The 19,335-nt window shown below is 40.2% G+C and overlaps 1 protein-coding gene across 1 annotated transcript in view; it reads right to left on the reverse strand.

Moving 5' to 3' along the window:
• The window catches only part of LOC149777618 (uncharacterized), a 32,368-nt gene extending 32,131 nt beyond the window's left edge, over nt 1–237 (reverse strand). Inside the window, exon 1 of the mRNA XM_089942274.1 lies at nt 202–237. The gene's annotated coding sequence lies outside the window, so the exon portion shown is untranslated. The remainder of the gene's footprint in view (nt 1–201) is intronic.
• Between the last annotated feature and the right edge of the window lie 19,098 nt (nt 238–19,335).

Genomic DNA, 19,335 nt, shown 5'->3' on the forward strand with positions numbered 1-19,335 from the left:
TTGTTATAATAGTGGCCTATCGTTAATAGTCCAATTGTCCATGAAGGCGTAACAGCTCCATTATTACAATCAGAACAATCCGCAATGATACGTATCGCTGATTTAATTTTCGTCCAATTAGTTTGAATTATTGAAACTTACGTTGACCATATTTTTAAAGTCGGTTACAGTCTTTAAGAAAACTTAATGTTTTATACATACCTCTCTCTGTTTAAGTAAGTAACGTCACGCGTCGATTTGGAGCCTTCTTGCGATCATCTCATTCCGGTGTGGCAGCGGTGATTATATACCATACAGATGACAAGGAGTCCCGGATGGGGTTGAAGATCCGGTAATTAAAACCACAGCGATTAATCGAAAAAGTGAAGTAATAACTATCAATATATTTTAAATTTCATAATGCAAAAGGTTCTTTAAAAAACATGTAAATTCGAGGAATTGCCTAAAATATTGTAGGAAGATATACCGTTCCAAATAAACGTAAGTATAAAGTACTACAAGTATAAAAGGTAAAATGTAAGCATAAAGTACTACATGTATAAAGGTAAAATATAAGCATAAAGTACTACAAGTATAAAGGTAAAATGTAAGCATAAAGAAATACAAGTATAAAAGGTAAAATGTAAGCATAAAGTACTACATGTATAAAGGTAAAATATAAGCATAAAGTACTACAAGCATAAAATGTAAAATGTAAGCATTAAACAAAAAATGAAAATAAAGGTTTTAGGAAGATGAATTCTTTTAAATAAACGTAAACATAAATGATTACAAGAAAACATTTATACAGATGAATCATAAACATAATAAGATGTCACGTGGCAGATATAGGACTGAATTTATTTTAGATGCAATTTAAACTGCGCAATGGTGAAAAATAATAAAATTGTTATAAAAGTAGGCATTTAAAACATCTTATTATCTTGTATTCACCGGATATTAAAAAGTGAATACTACTAGGTGCTGTGCTGGCTTACACAAGACTAGGTTTGGTCGGATACCGTAGTTGATTTTAGTAAGATGTAGTAGTTGCTAATTTTCCTTAATTCACTACTCAATGGTTAATCTGTACAGTTGTGTCTAAAATAAATTATTTATCCAAACGTTGCTATGTAATCTCCTCCAATATTCTGTGTACGTAAATAGAATCATCCTTAGAGGCAAATATACGAACATCTAAATACCCATAGGAAACTACATGCTTTGTTATCACCATGACTTTCATTAACAAAACAACAATTTACCTGCATTTTGCGGCTGCTCTAAGTACTTGGAAATATTTATACACCTACCATTAGATCAGATATTAAAACTTCAGATTTTTCTTTTAGGGTACAATGTATTTGGACCTTATTGTAATGCATGATGTGGCATACACAAGTCAATATATTTTGATTTTACTTTTCAGTATAAATTATTTTCATTCTCCAGTTAATAATACATCTTTGAACCGGGAAAAATCCCTTCTATGAATTATTGTCGGGTAACGGATACATTTTTCAAACATCATCTAATGTAAATACTTATACTATATCTATAAATTCAACTCCTGGTATGATTTAAAACTTTTTAAAAAAATTCTTCGAGATGAAATAGCTTCAAACTTCTAATTTATTTTTTGTTGTATTTTAGAACTAACAGAAGATTTGCGTTTCATGTAAAACATTTATTAAATATTACAACTTTATCTCATTGGATATTTCCATAGAAAGGGCACATATTCATAAAGGATAATATTTATCAACAATTTCTTTAATTCGTTTACAGATTTAAACTCGATGTTATGGACTTCCATTCATAAAGAACAAAATGTGTGTCCCCTTCGATGTCCATAAATACAGGTTTCACCTTAATTGCTTCTCAAATTATATTAGCATCGTAATCAAATTAAGCATCATCAGGAAATGGTCCGTAATACTTCAGCTCCAAATTATTATATTGCGTACTTCTCTATCACATAATCCCAGATAATTCCGATCCCCTTCTTTAAAACAAGGAAATCTTGGAAATGAGAGGAGCAAAAGGGTTTTTACTTTTAGGAATATGCACTTGAGTACTGTTGAGAAATATACTTCACATGTTATACCACGCGTATTTTATATTTCCTATATATGGACGTGTATGTAGCTTCTAATTTCTTTTAAATCTACATGCCAAGGATTGTTTCTGGGCGTATTCAACCTGTTGTAACTTTTCTGATTTAGTAACTGAGGAGAAATTCGACGTATTTCTAAGTATCCCTCGGTGCTTTGTCCGAAAACAATACGCGGCAGTACAAGCGCCATTCATAATAGGTGCACCGTCTGTAGGTATTCCCCAAATGACGTCAGATAGCACATGTTGTTAGAACAGGGTCCACCTATTGTGAAATTTCTAACAGATGAGCAAAAGCCATTCATAATAGCTGCACAGGTCGTTGTCATTCTTCAACTATCAAACGGCGTGAGATAACAGGTGTTGTTAGAATAAACAGTGTGTTCAATATAACCTCAGTGACCTTTCGAATTGCGGCTATGCGTTGTGTATTAACCATCTCTATGTTTACGTTAGTTTTTGTAAGTAGGTAGGTAGGTAGGTAGACAAAATGTTATTTAACACGTATTAGTTGCTTTGTATAACCACTTTAATGTAGTTAGTCGTTTCTTCAAAACTCGGATATCACGGAGATCATGGATTATTTCTCAAGTTTAGCTATTGTGAAATTCTAATTTTGCAACCTAGGCGAGACAGATACACATAATAACTGCATCCGCCTGTGGCTAGAGATGAGTACCGCAAAAAATTTATATACTGCGGTATTTCTGAACATACCGCGATATATACCACGGTATACCGCAATTATATTAGGGACCAGCAATTTAATGATCTGGGACAGGGGCCTGGCACTTTAAAAAATCCCGTCTGTCAATAGCTTGCTCTGATTTATAGCAAACTAGCACCATATTGTATCCAATATATTATTTGAGATACAATTAATTATCTTGAGATTAAATTTTTTAAAATCTAGGCTCACAATAAATTCGCAACCCCTGCCCCTCCAGACAATGAAAAGGCCTATACTGTATAGTCGATGAATGCGCTGTGCGTATGTTAATTCTTGGCTTAAAGCTGTTTTCAAAATGGGATGAATTAGCTAACACTGTAGCTGACAAACTGTAAAAGACATTGTGCAGTCACCACAGTGTATTGGTAAAAATAGGTCGTATTGACGCTTAAGCTTTCACTGTACAATCAGTTATAATTTATATAATAGGAACGAAAACCTTGAGTGCGATGGCAACACCCAGGCAAGATATTTACCAAAGAGGGCCAGTGAACATAAAACACACTTACTCAAACAAACTATTTAGTGGACTTGAGATGCATCTTCCACATTTACAATTTCGTTTTGTTTCAGTAACAAAGCAATGACATTTATGACATTGGATCAGATCAGGGTCTAACATTGCGAGTCTGGCCTTTTTCTGTTAATATATTGTACTGTCAGCTAGTCATTAAACAATGAAGAGAACTTTGGAGAGTGGAGGTAGTGAGGTTGAACCAGATTTGCTTCACTTACTCGTGCTACTGTATCAATGATATACCACGAGATGTAAAAAAAAAATGTCATTTAAGGAAACGAGGCTTGCGGAGTTTTCTTTTATTAAAAATATATACAAAGAGTGGTATAGCACTGCTACAGCATACATACTGTCCATATATGTTATTTATATCACATAGAAATACATATATTTGCCCTTTGAACGGAGTTAATATTGACTACAGGCAACTATTTCTTGAGGTAGCGAATGAACTCCCCACATCCCTGTCGAGTGTGTCCGCTACAAAATGTTGTTCTGTGCCGTTTGTGGCTATTCACAATCACCATTGCATATTGATAAGTTGATTGTTTTCGTTTTTCAGTTTCTATTTTTAGTCACATTTATTAAATCAATATGAGACACACCTATGATTTAAACTTGAAAGATGGTTTTAAGAAAGGAAGTAGAGCACTACATACACTGAACACTCAGCCATTCACGTACCTGTGCATGGAAGTTAGTGTGCCGAAGAAATTAAGCGAAATTACGAACCAACAAGAGGTAATTAAAATACCTAATATATTGACAATTGATCTAAGACATTATTCTGCTTTAATTAACATTACTACCGACACCAAAATTCTCTCTCTCTCTCTCTCTCTCTCTCTCTCTCTCTCTCTCTCTCTCTCAGTATCACTGATAACACCTACTAATTGCCATCACTCATCTGTCGCGAACCAATGGATTCACACGTATATCCTTTGTTAAAATTTACAACCATCCGAATTATTTACATTAAAAAAATATCTAAGGTGTCACATATCCTGTCCGGAAAAAGACATTGACGTGCTTGCCTCTGTTTTTTTCGAAAATGTCAACCATCCTTACTGATGTACTTGCGAAATTATTGGAAAATTTATGCGCAACAGTTAAGAGACATTAGGTCAGAATAGTATGACACTGTATGACACAAACAGGTCACATCGTAGTAACCTAGATATGGGAGCGTATTAAATTGAATCAGCCACATGTAATTAATTTATAGACAGTGAATTCTTGCGCCAGTATATATATATATATATATATATATACACACACACACACACACATTGGTTACACAATAATATGACGATAACTATTCCTTGGAAAAGGTGTGTAGGGGTTCAAGCAAAGCGCTAAGAGGCTGGTAAAAATTTCCCCAAAGGTTCGAAGAAAAAGGAAGACACAGTTAGGAAAGCAGTGCCCTCGCCGACGGGGTGGCAGTTTTGTCAGAAAGACCGCAAATTACAAAGAAAGATCACGTTTTAGAAGTACATGTATAGGGCCTACCAAATAATCAGATTAAATGAAAATATGTTCAGTTTAGGACCTACCAAAACTTTTTCGGGAAACAAAAGTTCTACGGACAAACAAATATATATATATATATATATATATATATATATATATATATATATATATATATATATATATATATATATATATATATATATATATATATATAAACTGTCTGCGAAACTGTATAGCTGTACCAGTATATACAGACGCACAAATGAAACTCCATCTATGTACGTCTTAGTAAATAACTCCCACCTTACCACTTTCCTTGTCAGAAATATCCACAACGAAAAACGTACTGGTACGGTGAGCTAGACAGACTCAGTGTTATTCCCACACAGGTACTTTGCTTTTACTTAAATATTTGGCGGAAAACACACCGTGGTACTTGTCAGAAAGCCATCGACAAGTATGCAGTTGATGCAGGTAAATAATACGAACAAAACATTCGCTGTGGGTGCTAATACTGACTCCATCGCTTTCCGAAGAACAACGGTTGCTCCCTTTCAAGGATCCAGGTGATAAATCAGCATTATCATGGTTGAGCATGCCCACATACAGTATTCAAAGTAATGTTGCTGGGTTATTCACGTGGCAGACAGCAGCACAGCTGGAAGTGTCAGAATCACGACATGTATTTATCGCATTTCAGGAAAATGCTAGAGTAGAATCTCAGGAACGAAATCCAATGGTATTTGACACGCTTTGGGTTGATGCAGTTGCTTTTAGGATAAATGTACATCAGGAACCTACTGAATAAGTTGTGCTAAATTTTGATCAAAATAATGTTTCATATGCTTATCATCGGTTGATGACATTAATAGGGCGTGATCAGAATGTGGATTCTGGTTTGCAGATATCTCAGCGGGATTTCACAAAATTGTATTCAGTCTAGTAGTTTTCGTTGGAACATTTACATTTATTCAGGAAATCTGTCGTTGATATACACTTCCGAGCTCGTGCAGCTCGACTGCCCGCTGGTGGTTATATAGCAATCGCTGTCATACTCTCAAACATAACAATGTTACTTGAAGGTCTTGGTGGACAAATGCGATTTATTGATGCCAAGTAGAATATATGTAATTATATCGCTGATGATATCATAATGTCATATCATCACGTTAGTGTCAGTCTGATTCCTGATCAGATTAAAAAACTACAATCACCATCAAAATAGAGCTATGGAACAAAAATGGTACTTAAAAAAGATCAAATCACGGGTGTTCAAATTAAAATATCACTGACTGAACGTCAACTAAACGCTTCAGTAAAGCATAACAATCAAAGAATGGTGTTAGATTTGATCTTTCTGCGGGCGCCGTTAAAGACGCAGTCAAGACGGGTAGTATATTTCCACTTCTCGCAGCTATATTAGCGTTAATAGCTGCTGCATCCCCCACTTGTTGTACAAGCAGCTGCGCTTGATGCGGTTATAACTGCTGCTGAAATGCCACTTAAAAAAGCAGCTGGCAAGGGGATTATACATGCAGAAAGCTTAAAAAAATGATCATCACAGGTACAACATGGAAGACGTCTAAGAGCGCGAAACGTACCGCAGCCAGGCCGATTAAGATCGTCAGGCCCACGATATGGTCGCGGCCTAAGATTGACAGGAACTCCCCACTCGTGGTACGGAAAACGTCTGAGACTTCCCGTTACACTTCATTAGATGCAAATCCTCTTCTTCCTATGTCCAATTTTGATTTACTCAATGCTGCTAATAATTAAACATCCAAAACTTCAGAGGTGATCAATTACTAAAACAACCAAACAATATTGAAACCAGTATCATTAATCTCGACGGAAGTTCCGAAAAAGGTACTCATTGACTTGCAAAGGCGATTGATCCCAGGTGGAATTATTTATTTTGATTCGATGGGGTTGGCGCCACAAAAAGAATTTTTAAAATATGTCGGCACAATACAAAATACTCCCGTCTGGTATACAACATTACCAGCACAAACAATAACCGGTCCTCCAATATGTGGCCATGAAGTAATTGCTGAACTCGACGCTGTTTCAAAATCTTTCGCTGAACATCATAAAGTTTTATATGCCTGCACGAGTTAATTTTTAAAAAATAAATACTTATCATATGATGGTTGATATCTACGAAAGATCTTCTATCAAAGACAGGAAAAGAGATGATATTGTTTTATCAAATTATCGGCTAGAGATGATCTTGCTGATCTTATGAACCAATCTGGAGTTGACCGGGATGAAGTTGTCATTTGTCAGGAAAAAAACGGTGTTTTAAAGACGAGTAACATTAATTGGGTTGACATAGTTCGTAGAGTTCTCGGTGCTACCACTGATAACATTCCAGTATTTACTGACGGCGGTAGAATCAGAGACTCAACTGTATTAATCGCAACTATCAGAAATGAAAGTAGAAAACGTCTTGCTGATCGTTTACGATCCACCGATGATAAAATGACAGGTGAACTCAACTTGAATGGAGTTTGTGTGTGTGATTTGGATTTTTAACGTAGCTTTAACAATTTTTCAGTCATATCGCTACGATGTCTGCAGTGTGGCAGTTTTTAGTGATGTCTAGCACTGGAGCATCATGCCGCAGACATGTGGCATGATGTCCCACCCCGTCACATTATCCTGACACCGGGCCGACCAGTCCTAACGCTAACCTCTTAATGCTGAGCGCCAAGCGAGGCAGCTGTTAGTACCATTTTTGTAAGTCTTTGGTATGACTCGGCCAGGGATCGAACGCACGATCTCCCGCATCCGGGGCGGACGCTCTAACCACTAGGCCACCGGAGCGGTCAACTTGAATGGGAATAAAATAGTTGTTTTAAGTGAACCAACATCTGCTGACGATGCCGTAACAAACATATGTAGATAATAACTATACTACAGTAGATACCTAATTAATCACGCTGAGATCTGAGTATGTCGTTCACGTGAACATGTTTTCCAATCTTCGTAGAAACTTTAACGATGATTTAAAACATTGCTGAACATGTTCTACTTGCAAAGGCCATAGAGAAAATTAGATCGGCGCTGTCTCGAGAATATTAAACGAAATAGGTTGTAGGTGCGCGTGTAAGATAGCTAAAGAAACCTGTGGAAGAATGTAGGCATTCTGTTGAAATGATTCTGAAGACTAACACATCCTGTATGTGGAGCCGGTGCAAACACTCTCCTTCCACATCCACAGTTTGCCAAAATAACAGATTAAAATTATCAAGAATAAGTATAAAAAATATAAGATAGTGTATCTATTTTTGTTTATTTAAGACTGCTTATGTCGTGTTTTATTACGGGACCATTTTAAGGTTTGTATCTGACATACAAACTCAAACTTAATTCTCCATCGTAGATATTAAGTACGTGTCCAACTTGTTCGTTCAGACGAAATCGTATTCCCGACAACGACGGAGTATGTCATCCTAAATAGACAGCATTGGTAAGCACAGATACAATCAAGCTACCAGGGGACAACTCTGGAGAAAAGTTATAAAGAAGTTATCTTTGCTGTACTTGTGATACCCCCATAGAGTCACAAACAAGATTTAAAGAAAGCGTCGACGTGATTTTAACTATACCCGGCGATATACGAGGACCCTTCCATCTGGTTCGTTGTTATGTTTGAAAATATATGATGGGGCTCCTGTTCTTCTCCATGCCGCATGTACCTTTGGCATATATTCGTCAATATGTCACTGAGATCCTTTTGCGTTTGATCAATAACCAACCGAGGCAGTTTGAAAATAGGCACTGGGCTTCGGTGATTTAAAAAAATCAAGGATTAACTTTGTGTATGCTGCGCCACTTAAATCTCTACGACGAACCTTGTGAGTTCCGCTTGTATCACACTTTTTGGATAGAATGCTGCATCAGATTTCACTTGGTTCAGATGTTGTACCGTCTCAATGATTTTTTAATTTAAAACCATCATTCGGATATTCACGCATACAATGCTTAAGTAGCTTTCTCAGATCATTTTGTACATTTTTAAGTTCCTGCATTATTTTATTAGAAAACCCATGTGGAACCATACCGAGTATTCTTTACCCTCACTTGCGGTAACTACTCCTGTTCCTGCATTATTTTATTAGAAAACCCATGTGCAACCATACCGAGCATTCTTTACCCTCACTTGCGGTAACTAATCCTCTGATGTCCAGTATAGCATGGTCTACCTGATCTATCCATTGCCAGTGTTTTATATGCTCTGGAATGTTTAAGAATATTCATTTGTCTGATAAATAATCAGTTCGTTGTTACTGTAGTGGTCCAGAATAAACTGGTTATAACAGCGGCCATCCCAACACAGCTCTGATCGATGACTGATGCATGATATTTCGATGGCGGTGCTTGGTGTTAGCTCATGTTCTGTGATAGCGATCTTTAAATTTTTCCCTGTCAAAGATTTGATTCTACGTTGAAATTCATCATTTATTTTCTTTTTTGATATGAATTTGCTGGGATTCACAGGAAGTGGCAGTCAGAGACTTGTGCCCCAGTGCCTTGATTTTTTTTTTAAACGCGAATACTAATGAATTGTTAGCTTGTAATCCACCAAATAGTTTTGGTCTGATGTTTGGCGAACCGAATAAGCTCGCAGTTTTGCTAGTGCAATATCAAAACTCCTACCGTTTGGCTTTTATTTTGGTGTAGGAAAACTAATATCAAATTCAGACTGAGTTGACATCGCTAATATCATCATGTTCGCCAATGGCGTTGTGTTAGTAATTATCTGTTCCAGTCCGGTAGTTATTTCTGCTGACATCATTATTGATACCGATTCCAAATGAGGCGACTGTGTCGAGGAATGTGTCGTTTTCAGTGACTTACACGTGTCATGATACATATTACTGACCGCAACTTATCCACCATCTGAACTTTCACCGTCGAGCTTTGAGCGTGAGGTGGTTACTGTCATGAACTGATCGAGCCCTGTATGGGTCAAGATTGTCCCTTGAACAGCTCCTCACTTAGTGGCACTAAGTTTGCGGAACAAGTTGATAAACCCGACAGAACAGTTGAACAGGTTCATTGATGTGTGCTGCCCACAAGAGTTCATCATCGAGACTCATACCGAAAAAAGATACTTACTTTTTATACTGTATAGATATCCCGTTGAGGGTTAGTAATGGTGTAGGTAGGTGGTTTGTGCATGTAGGTTTAAACACTATGTCAATTGTCTTGCCAGCCTAATTCACCTATTTTCTATCTATTTTCCTATTTCGTTTATCCCTTTTGGTAGATGTCGGGTTACGTCTGTGCATGTGGGCTTTCCCGCTTTCCATATGCACTGTCACCGGCAAATTGTCTTAGGTCAAGGTGTTTTGGGACAATGTTTTTCCGAGTAGTTTAAAATGGTGTTAAATAGTGTCAGGCTAATTACGTTTCACTGTGGTGTGTCGTTATCGAAGACGTGTTGCTCGGAGTGATCTTGTCCAATTCGGATGTGTACGTTTTATCAAGTAGGAATTTATATATCCATTTGTACCTATTGACACTTATTCCATAGTTTTTACATTTATATATCAGCTCTTTAATCCACATTAGGTCATATGCTTTCTCCAGGTCCAGGAAAATGGCCGTAACCTACCCTGTTTGTTTGTTGCTTTGTCCCATTGAAAGTTTAAATGTGGACTCCAGTCTAACTTGCTTGTCAGTAGTGCTCCGTTTGTTGCGGAAGCCACTTTGCTTGCCGGCTGAAAAAAATGGCTCTCTAGATGGTATTTAAGTTTGTTATTTATCATAGTTTCTATTATTTTGCATATGTTGTTAGGAAGATTATTATAGATGATTTCATAACGTTTTGTTGGTTTTCCTAGTTTTGGGATTGGAATGATTACGGCTATTGATTTTCTCTTGCCTCTTCTTGCTTGATTCTTTGCCATACTTCCTTAGATTTTGTTTTTAGGTCTAGTTTTGAGCAATATTATCTCCATGAATTTTGTTTTACTACCATAATTATTTTGTGGCTATTTTCTCTTTCTTTTTATAATTTGTAAATTATTGTAGCGTTTTTCATTTTCTTGAATTTGTTTAGGGCTTTTATGCTCTCTCTAATGGCCGATTGTTACTCTCTATTCCACCATGGTACTTATTTAATGTGTCTATTATGTTATTATTAAAAGTGTTACTGTCCTCGTTGTATATGTTTGTAACGTCGACTGTTTTCCCATACTTTCAAAACATGTTCCTGTTGGCTTGTTCATACTTCCATCATGGTGGAAGTGACGTATTAATTGGGGTGATGTGAGTTATATTTATGGGGAAGTGGTCGCTCCACAGTGTGCACGTATCGTCTATTTGTCATTCAGTTATCCCTGCCACTTTTGGCGTGCAGACGGACAAGTCGATATCCGATGTTCGTCCCGGTACATCGTCTAATCGGGTGTAGGTTCCGTTATTTAATAGTACCAAATTACGTTATTTAGCCTATTGTGCTACATTATTTCCTTTATCGTCGGTTTTAGTGCTTCCCATAGCTCATGATATGTATAAATATCTCCACATATTAGTGCCTATTCGCCAATTTCATCTATCAGTTTGGTAATGTCGTCTATTGAGAAGCTGCGTTGTTCATATGTTTCATATATGTTAACTATGATGATTTGGCTGTTTTGTGTTTGGATTGTTATTGCTTGAAACTTCCGAATCACATGTTGGTCTTTTATCGCTTAGTTTTCTGATGTGATGCCATCTTTTATATACATTGCTGTCCTCCTCCTCAAGCGGTTGATGATCTATTTTTGATATATATATCTATTATTATATCCTATAATGTTAGCTGGGGAGCGGGGGGGGGGGGGGGCGAGGCCTGGGCCTGACGTCCCGCTTGCCAAAGGAAAGTGAAGCGTCTATCATAGCCTCTCCTTCCCAGGTGTAGCGATCGCGGCAGGACCACTGTCTCGCTCTGCGGGGCAGGAGGTTACTTGCATATGGCCTCTCCTACACTATTCTGTCCACAGCAGCACCTTCACGCAGGGCCCCCTGCTTTAAAGAGAGTCTGCTGTGTGGCGCGACCGAGTGCCCGGCGGTATAACTGGGTGGCAGCCTGGGTTCGTTAGCCTTGGCAGGCAAGCAGTCTAAGAGAAGGGAAACTCTGACTCCAAACCCAGGCAGATGAAGCTCGTTAGCCTTGTCAGACAGTTCATCTAGGAGAAGGAAACTCTGATTCAAAACCCACCAAGTCCCATCCATTGGATTATGGCTCCACTGCCTTGTGGATATCTTCGGGAGAAGGAAAGGCTAAGGGAGTAAACCCAGACAGAAAATCCGGAGTGGAGCCTCCAAGGCGGCTGGGGATCGACTACGACCTCCTTCCAGGAGCTCCTGCACCCAAACTGGTGCCAAATGTCATGCTCAGCATTCCTTTGGACCCCACCAGCAAGGACGAGAGGGGAACTCTGACGTCTGGGCAGCCCAGGATCTCCATACTCCATACCCTGGAGAGGACACTCCAGTCTCGCTACTGAGTGAGGAGACAACACGGAAGCTGACAGTTTACGGGTTATAAGTCCCACCCGATTGGCGTAGGGAAGGGGCGCCACGGGTCAGCTTTGACGATGGGAGGGATCATCGTGTCCTACTGGCCAACTATCGCCCGCCTCAAGCCGGGCAGCCCCCGGTCAATAAGGTCTTGACCCGCCATCGTCTGCCTGCTCCAGTGGGTGTCTGGAGCTCAGTGTGTTGTTCAGCATGACAAGCAGACGGTAATTCCACACCAGACAAAAGAAACAAGAAACTAATAAAGAAGACTCCACCTCTTCGATTTGCAAGCTGGAATGTGCGCACCATGTGTACAGGCATCTCCGACGACCTCAGAGAAGTGGACGACACCAGAAAGACGGCCATCATCGATAGAGAACTCACCAGACTAAATATCAGCATAGCTGCCCTCAAGGAAACCAGGCTCGCCTCTAGTGGCTCCCTCAGAGAGGAAAACTACACCTTCTTCTGGAAGGGCCGAGAACCTGAGGAGCCCCGCCAGCACGGAGTGGGCTTCGAAAACAAAAACATTCTCCTGGCCTCGGTTGAACCTCCCACAGGGGGCAACGAGGGTCTCTTGTCCATCCGCCTCACCACTGCTTCAGGTCCTGTCCACATCATCAATGTCTACGCCCCAACCCTCACGTCGTCAGAAGAAGCGAAGGATCAGTTCTATGGGCAGCTGGACGAACAGATGAAAGGATGCCCCAAAAACGAACCACTGTTCCTCCTCGGCGACTTTAATGCCAGAGTAGATGCGGACCACGAGTCATGGCCTACCTGCCTCGGATATCATGGCACTGGAAAGACCAACGAAAACGGTCAGAGACTCCTCGAGCTATGCACCTACCATGGCCTGTGCGTCACACCTTCTTCAAGTGTAAGCCACAACACAAAGTGTCATGGAAACACCCCAGATCTAATCACTGGCACCAACTCGATTTGGTCATCACCAGGCGCTCTGCCCTTAACAGCGTCCTCTCCACCAGAACCTACCACAGTGCAGACTGCGACTCTGACCATGCCCTCGTGAGCACGCTACACCGCTCAAAACCAAAAGAACGTCCTCGCATAAACACTGTGCAGATATCAGTCCCTGCCAAGGTGGAGGAGTATGTGTCCGCCCTGGACGAGGCTTTACAGGACCTGCCGGAGCACAACGCTACAGCCAAGTGGAACGCCATGAAGGGTGTCATCTATAGCACAGCTATGTCAACGTTTGGCAAGAAGGAACGACCCAGCCAGGACTGGTTCAACGCACACCTATCAAGGATGGAACCACAAATCAAGGAGAAACGAAAATCCATCATAGCTTACAAAAAAAATGCCCTAATGAACGGACGCTTGCTGCTCTCAGAAGTGCCCGAAGTAATACCCAACGCATTGCTAGACAGTGTGCGTACGAGAACTGGCAACAACTGTGTGAATGGATCCAGCGCAGTGCTGAGTCAGGAAACATCCAAGGTATGTACAGTGGCATCAAGAAGGCTCTATGCCATACAGTGAAACGGGTCGCTCCCCTGAAATCTCTGACAGGAGAGAAGATCACAGACCGTGGGCAACATATGGCCAGATGGATAGAGCACTACTCAGAGCTATACTCCCGAGAAACGTCAGTCATCCATGCAGCCTTCAGCAGCATAAAGAATCTGCCCACCATGGAAGAGCTCGACAAAGTATCAACCTTAGAGGAGCTCAGCAAAGCAATCGACTCCCTTCCAAACGACAAAGCACCAGGTAGTGACAGCATCCCGCCCGAAGCCATCAAACGTGGAAAACCAACACTAATTAAACCACTGCATTAGCCACTTTGCCTCTGCTGGGATGAAGGAGTAGTCCCCCAAGACATGCGCGATGCCACCATTTGTGACCCTTTACAAAATCAGTGACTGTAATAATTACAGAGGGATCTCGCTCTTGAGTATCGTTGGTAAAGTGTATGTCCGCATCATACTCAACAGGCTGCAGTTGCTGACGGACCGTGAGTACCCGGAATCACAGTGCGTATTCAGAGCAGGCAGGTCGACGACAGACATGATCTTCTCCCTACGACAACTCCAAGAGAAGAGCAGAGAGCAAGGTCAACCACTCTACATGATGTTCATCGACCTCACCAAGGCCTTTGACTTGGTCAGCAGGAAGGGCCTTTTTGAACTTCTGAGTAAGATCGGTTGCCCCCCAAAACTCCTCAGCATGATAATATCTTTCCATGCAGGTCTGAAGGGAACAATCCTGTATGATGGATCCTCCTCAACCTCCTTCTCAATTAACAGCGGCGTGAAGCAGGCCTGCGTGCTGGCACCAACACTTTTTGGGATCTTCTTCTCCCAGCTCCTGTCCTACGCCTTCGACACGTCCACGATGGCATATATCTACACACCAGGTCCGACGGGAGGCTGTTCAACCTTGCACGGCTGCGCTCAAAGACCAAAGTGAGAGCTGTGCTCATCAGGGAGATGCTTTTTGCAGATGACGCAGCTGTTGTGATCCACACCGAGGAAGCCCTCCAGAGACTGGGAGACCGTTTTGCTCATGCCTGCATGCAGTTTGGTCTCACCATCAGCTTGGAAAAAACAAATGTCAGCGTGCAAGATACCACCATTGCCCCTTCCATCAAAATCAACGGTGTCACCCTGGAAGCAGTCAACAACTTTACCTACCTAGGGTCAACCATCAGCAAAACTCTCTCGATTGATATGGAGATGGACATAAGGCTTGGAAAGGCAAACACCATCATGGCTCGATTAACGAAGAGGGTGTGGGAAAACAACGCGCTGACAGAGCACACCAAGGTCCGAGTCTACCAGGCCTGCGTTCTCAGCACCCTTCTATATGGAAGTGAGACTTGGAGTACCTACATGAGGCAAGAATGCCGGCTCAACTCCTTCCATATACGGTGCCTAAAATGCATCCTGAAAATCAGCTGGCAAGACCGTGTTCCACACAGCGAGATCCTGCAGCGTGCAAGTACCCCCAGCATTTACTCCCTGCTGAGCAAACGCCGCCTTCGATGGCTAGGACACGTCCGACTCATGGAGGATGGAAGGCTGCCAAAGGACATACTATATGGACAACTGGCCACTGGCATGAGAAGAGTCGGACGCCCCTTACTCCGTTTCAAGGATGTATGCAAGAGGGACATGAAGGCATGCAACGTTTCACCCGATGGCTGGGAAGAGCTGGCCGAGGACCGAGACACCTGGAGACTAACGGTAAACAATGGCATATCAGTCGCTGATGCGAGGAGAGGCCAGTGCGCGGCAGAGAAACGTATCAGAAAGAAGAACGCGGCAGCAACCACAGTAATGCAGACTTCCCAGTATGTCTGTACCAACTGCAATAGGGATTGTCACTCACGTATAGGCTTACACAGCCAACAGAGACAGACAACACCCCAAGGGCGCTATTCGCATGGTCTTTCGAGACTGAGTCGCCAATGATGATGATGATGATGAATGTTGGCTATATTTGTCATATTTGTGGTGTCGTTTCAGCGGGTTCCCTGATTACAAATTGCATTCGTTAGTCTAATCTTAAGTTGGTCGGTATGGGCTCTTAGCTCGCGCATTATATTGCCATATCACTAATTTTTTTATATTCCAGTTTTGGCTATTTCCTCAGATGCGGTAGGTTGTGGCTTCGATCCCCGGCCGAGTCATACCAAAGACTTAAAAAATGGTACTAACAGCTAGCTGCCTCGCTTGGCGCTCAGCATTAAGATGTTAGTGTTAGGACTGGTCGGCCTGGTGTCAGGATAATGTGACTGGGTGGGTCATCATGCTACATGTCTGCGGCATTATGCCTCAGTGATAGACGTCACTATAAACTGTCACACTGCAGATATCGTAGCGCTATGACTGAAAAATTGTTAAAGCAAAGTTAAAAATCCAGATCACACACACACACACACACACACACACACACTTTTGACTATTTATTTGTTTGATTCTTTTTTTCCCCTATACCTAGTTTATATTCCATTTATTCATTTATGGTATTAGCTGCATGGACAGTTTATTGATTTTTTTACCTAGCTCGTTTAAACTGTAATCCATTGGTAATCATTACTTATATTAAGTGCGCTTCCTTTGTCGCCCTGTGATATTGTGGGCTAATCGGTTTGTGCGTTCCAATGCAACTAGCGATGGTTTCCTGTTTTTATGGTGTAAGCCACAGTCTGTGTGTGTGTGTGTGCGTATGATTTCGATTTTTAACGTAGCTTTAAAAGTACTTTCAGTCATATCGCTACTATTTTTGCAGTGTGACAGATTATAGTGTTGTTTAGCACTGGGACATCATACGGAAGACATGTAGCATCATGTCTTACACAGCCATGTTATCCTGACATCAAGCATAAATTAAACTCTTAATATCTACGCGCCTAGCGAGGCAGGTACTAGTAACATCTTTATAAGTCTTTGGTATGACTCGCCGGGGTTAGAACCCGCCAACTCCCGCATCCGAAACGGACGCACCAACAACAAGGTCACAGGAGCGGTTACACCCGGGTAGATTTTAACAGGCTTTTGAGAAATGTCCTCATCCTTTACATTTATTAGAAGAGCTAGTTTATAGGAGTTTGGGTAAATTTTATTTAGGTATATGTGGTCTGCATCCTGGATATTACTTGGTTTGCTGTTTGTAAAGAATAAGACCACAACGGTGTTGTCTTTTCCTTGTTGGTTTTAAAGGCGTATATATTTTTCTTTGGTATGGCCCTTGCTGTAACTATTGTGTGATGTCTTCACTTGATGGGGACACGTTAGCGTATAAAACCCATTGCCTTCCGGTTTTTATGGCATTTTGGGGGCGCTATTGTCCTTTTGTAACTAATGACCTTAACCTTTACGTTTCCTATTATTACCATTTCTAGGAGTTGTCAGGCTTGTCCTGCGGTTCCGCAGTTGGCTATTATCAAATTCACCCTAGCGTATTTAAAGGAGCAGTGTCCGTAATTGTTCATTCTCAGCTCGCCCATTACTATTTGAGGTGTGAGTTTTGTAGCGCTATCTCCAATGACGAAAACAGGTCAATGGGGTGCCTTTGGTTGGAACACAGTGCTCAATCCTTTCGATTGTTTGTTGTACGAAGTTGTGGTGTTGTTTGTTTATTAGTGTTACCTTGTTGTTGTTTTGTTATAGTTGGTTTAAAGATTTTCGTTTCTTTTGTTTGTATTACCTTGGTGATATGTATATTGCCTGCGGGGTTTGGTTTGTTGAGAGTGAGGTTGGGTTGCATTAGAATTAAATATATGTCCTTTTCGTCCTTGGTTAACTTCTGCTTGAAAAATCCGAGTCTGTTTGTGACTCTTGGAAACGTGTTTGGGTTTACTGTTATCCTCCGTTGAAGTTTTTATTGGCTTTGTTTCAACGAGTTGGTTGGTGGTTTGGATCCCTATTGTTCTAGTTCTTTTTGTGGAGCCTGGAGTGGCTGTTCTTCATTAGTTAGTTTAGGCGACTTCGAGATTCTTTCAGAGATGATAGTGCTCCTTCTGCGTAAGTCAAGTCTTTAATGTTAGCTAGTTTAGACGATTGTATTTCCCTTTACTCTACGACGTAGTGTACCTAGTCTTGGTTTTGTTTGTGTAGGTTATTAATTTCAAATTTTCTAACCAAATGATCAGTTCGAAGTAAATGTATTCACCCTATAGCCGTATTTCCCTCCTTTTCCCGATCCCTAGTCCTTCGGCTTTGTTTCCTTTCTTTACTGTTTTCTAAATTTTCCCTCAGTGAAGCACGTACGTTCTGCTCGATCGCTGTCTGTATTTGACTCTCTGCAACGCGGATCAGCGGATTAGTGTTGATTTGTATCCTTCATGTTAAGTGTATAGCAATTACTAACTTAATGTATGCTACCACTTGATGTTACGTTTGTAGCAATTACTGATTTAATGTATAATACCATTTGGTGTTACGTGCTTAGCAATTACTAAATTAATGTACAAAACTATTTGGTGTTGAGTGTGTAGCAATTACTAAATGAGTCTATACTACCACTTGATCTTACCTGCATAGCAATTACTAAATTAATGTATAATACCACTTGATGTTACGTGTATAGCAATTACTAAATTAATGTGCACTACCACTTGATGTTACGTGTATAGCAATTACTAAATTAATGTGCACTACCACTTGATGTTACGTGTATAGCAATTACTAAATTAATGTGCACTACCACTTGATGTTACGTGTATAGCAATTACTAAATTAATGTGCACTACCACTTGATGTTACGTGTATAGCAATTACTAAATTAATGTGCACTACCACTTGATGTTACGTGTATAGCAATTACTAAATTAATGTGCACTACCACTTGATGTTACGTGTATAGCAATTACTAAATTAATGTGCACTACCACTTGATGTTACGTGTATAGCAATTACTAAATTAATGTGCACTACCACTTGATGTTACCTGCATAGCAATTACTAAATTAATGTGCACTACCACTTGATGTTACGTGTATAGCAATTACTAAATTAATGTGCACTACCACTTGATGTTACCTGCATAGCAATTACTAAATTAATGTGCACTACCACTTGATGTTACCTGCATAGCAATTACTAAATTAATGTGCACTACCACTTGATGTTACGTGTATAGCAATTACTAAATTAATGTGTACTACCACTTGATGTTACGTGTATAGCAATTACTAAATTAATGTATACTACCATTTGATGGTACCTGTATAGCAATTACTAAATTAATGTATACTACCATTTGGTGTTACGTTTGTAGCAATTACTAAATTAATGTATACTGTCATTTGGTGTTACGTTTGTAGCAATTACTAAATGAATCTATACTACCACTTGATGTTACGTGTATAGCAATTACTAAATTAATGTATACTACCATTTGATGTTACGTTTGTAGCAATTACTAAATTAATGTATACTACCATTTGATGTTACGTTTGTAGCAATTACTAAATTAATGTATACTACCATTTGGTGTTACGTTTGTAGCAATTACTAAATTAATGTATACTACCATT

This window comes from Sinohyriopsis cumingii, chromosome 18, assembly GCF_028554795.1.
Source record: "Sinohyriopsis cumingii isolate HCF-2022 chromosome 18, ASM2855479v2, whole genome shotgun sequence".
NCBI classification, from domain to species: Eukaryota; Metazoa; Mollusca; class Bivalvia; order Unionida; family Unionidae; genus Sinohyriopsis; species Sinohyriopsis cumingii.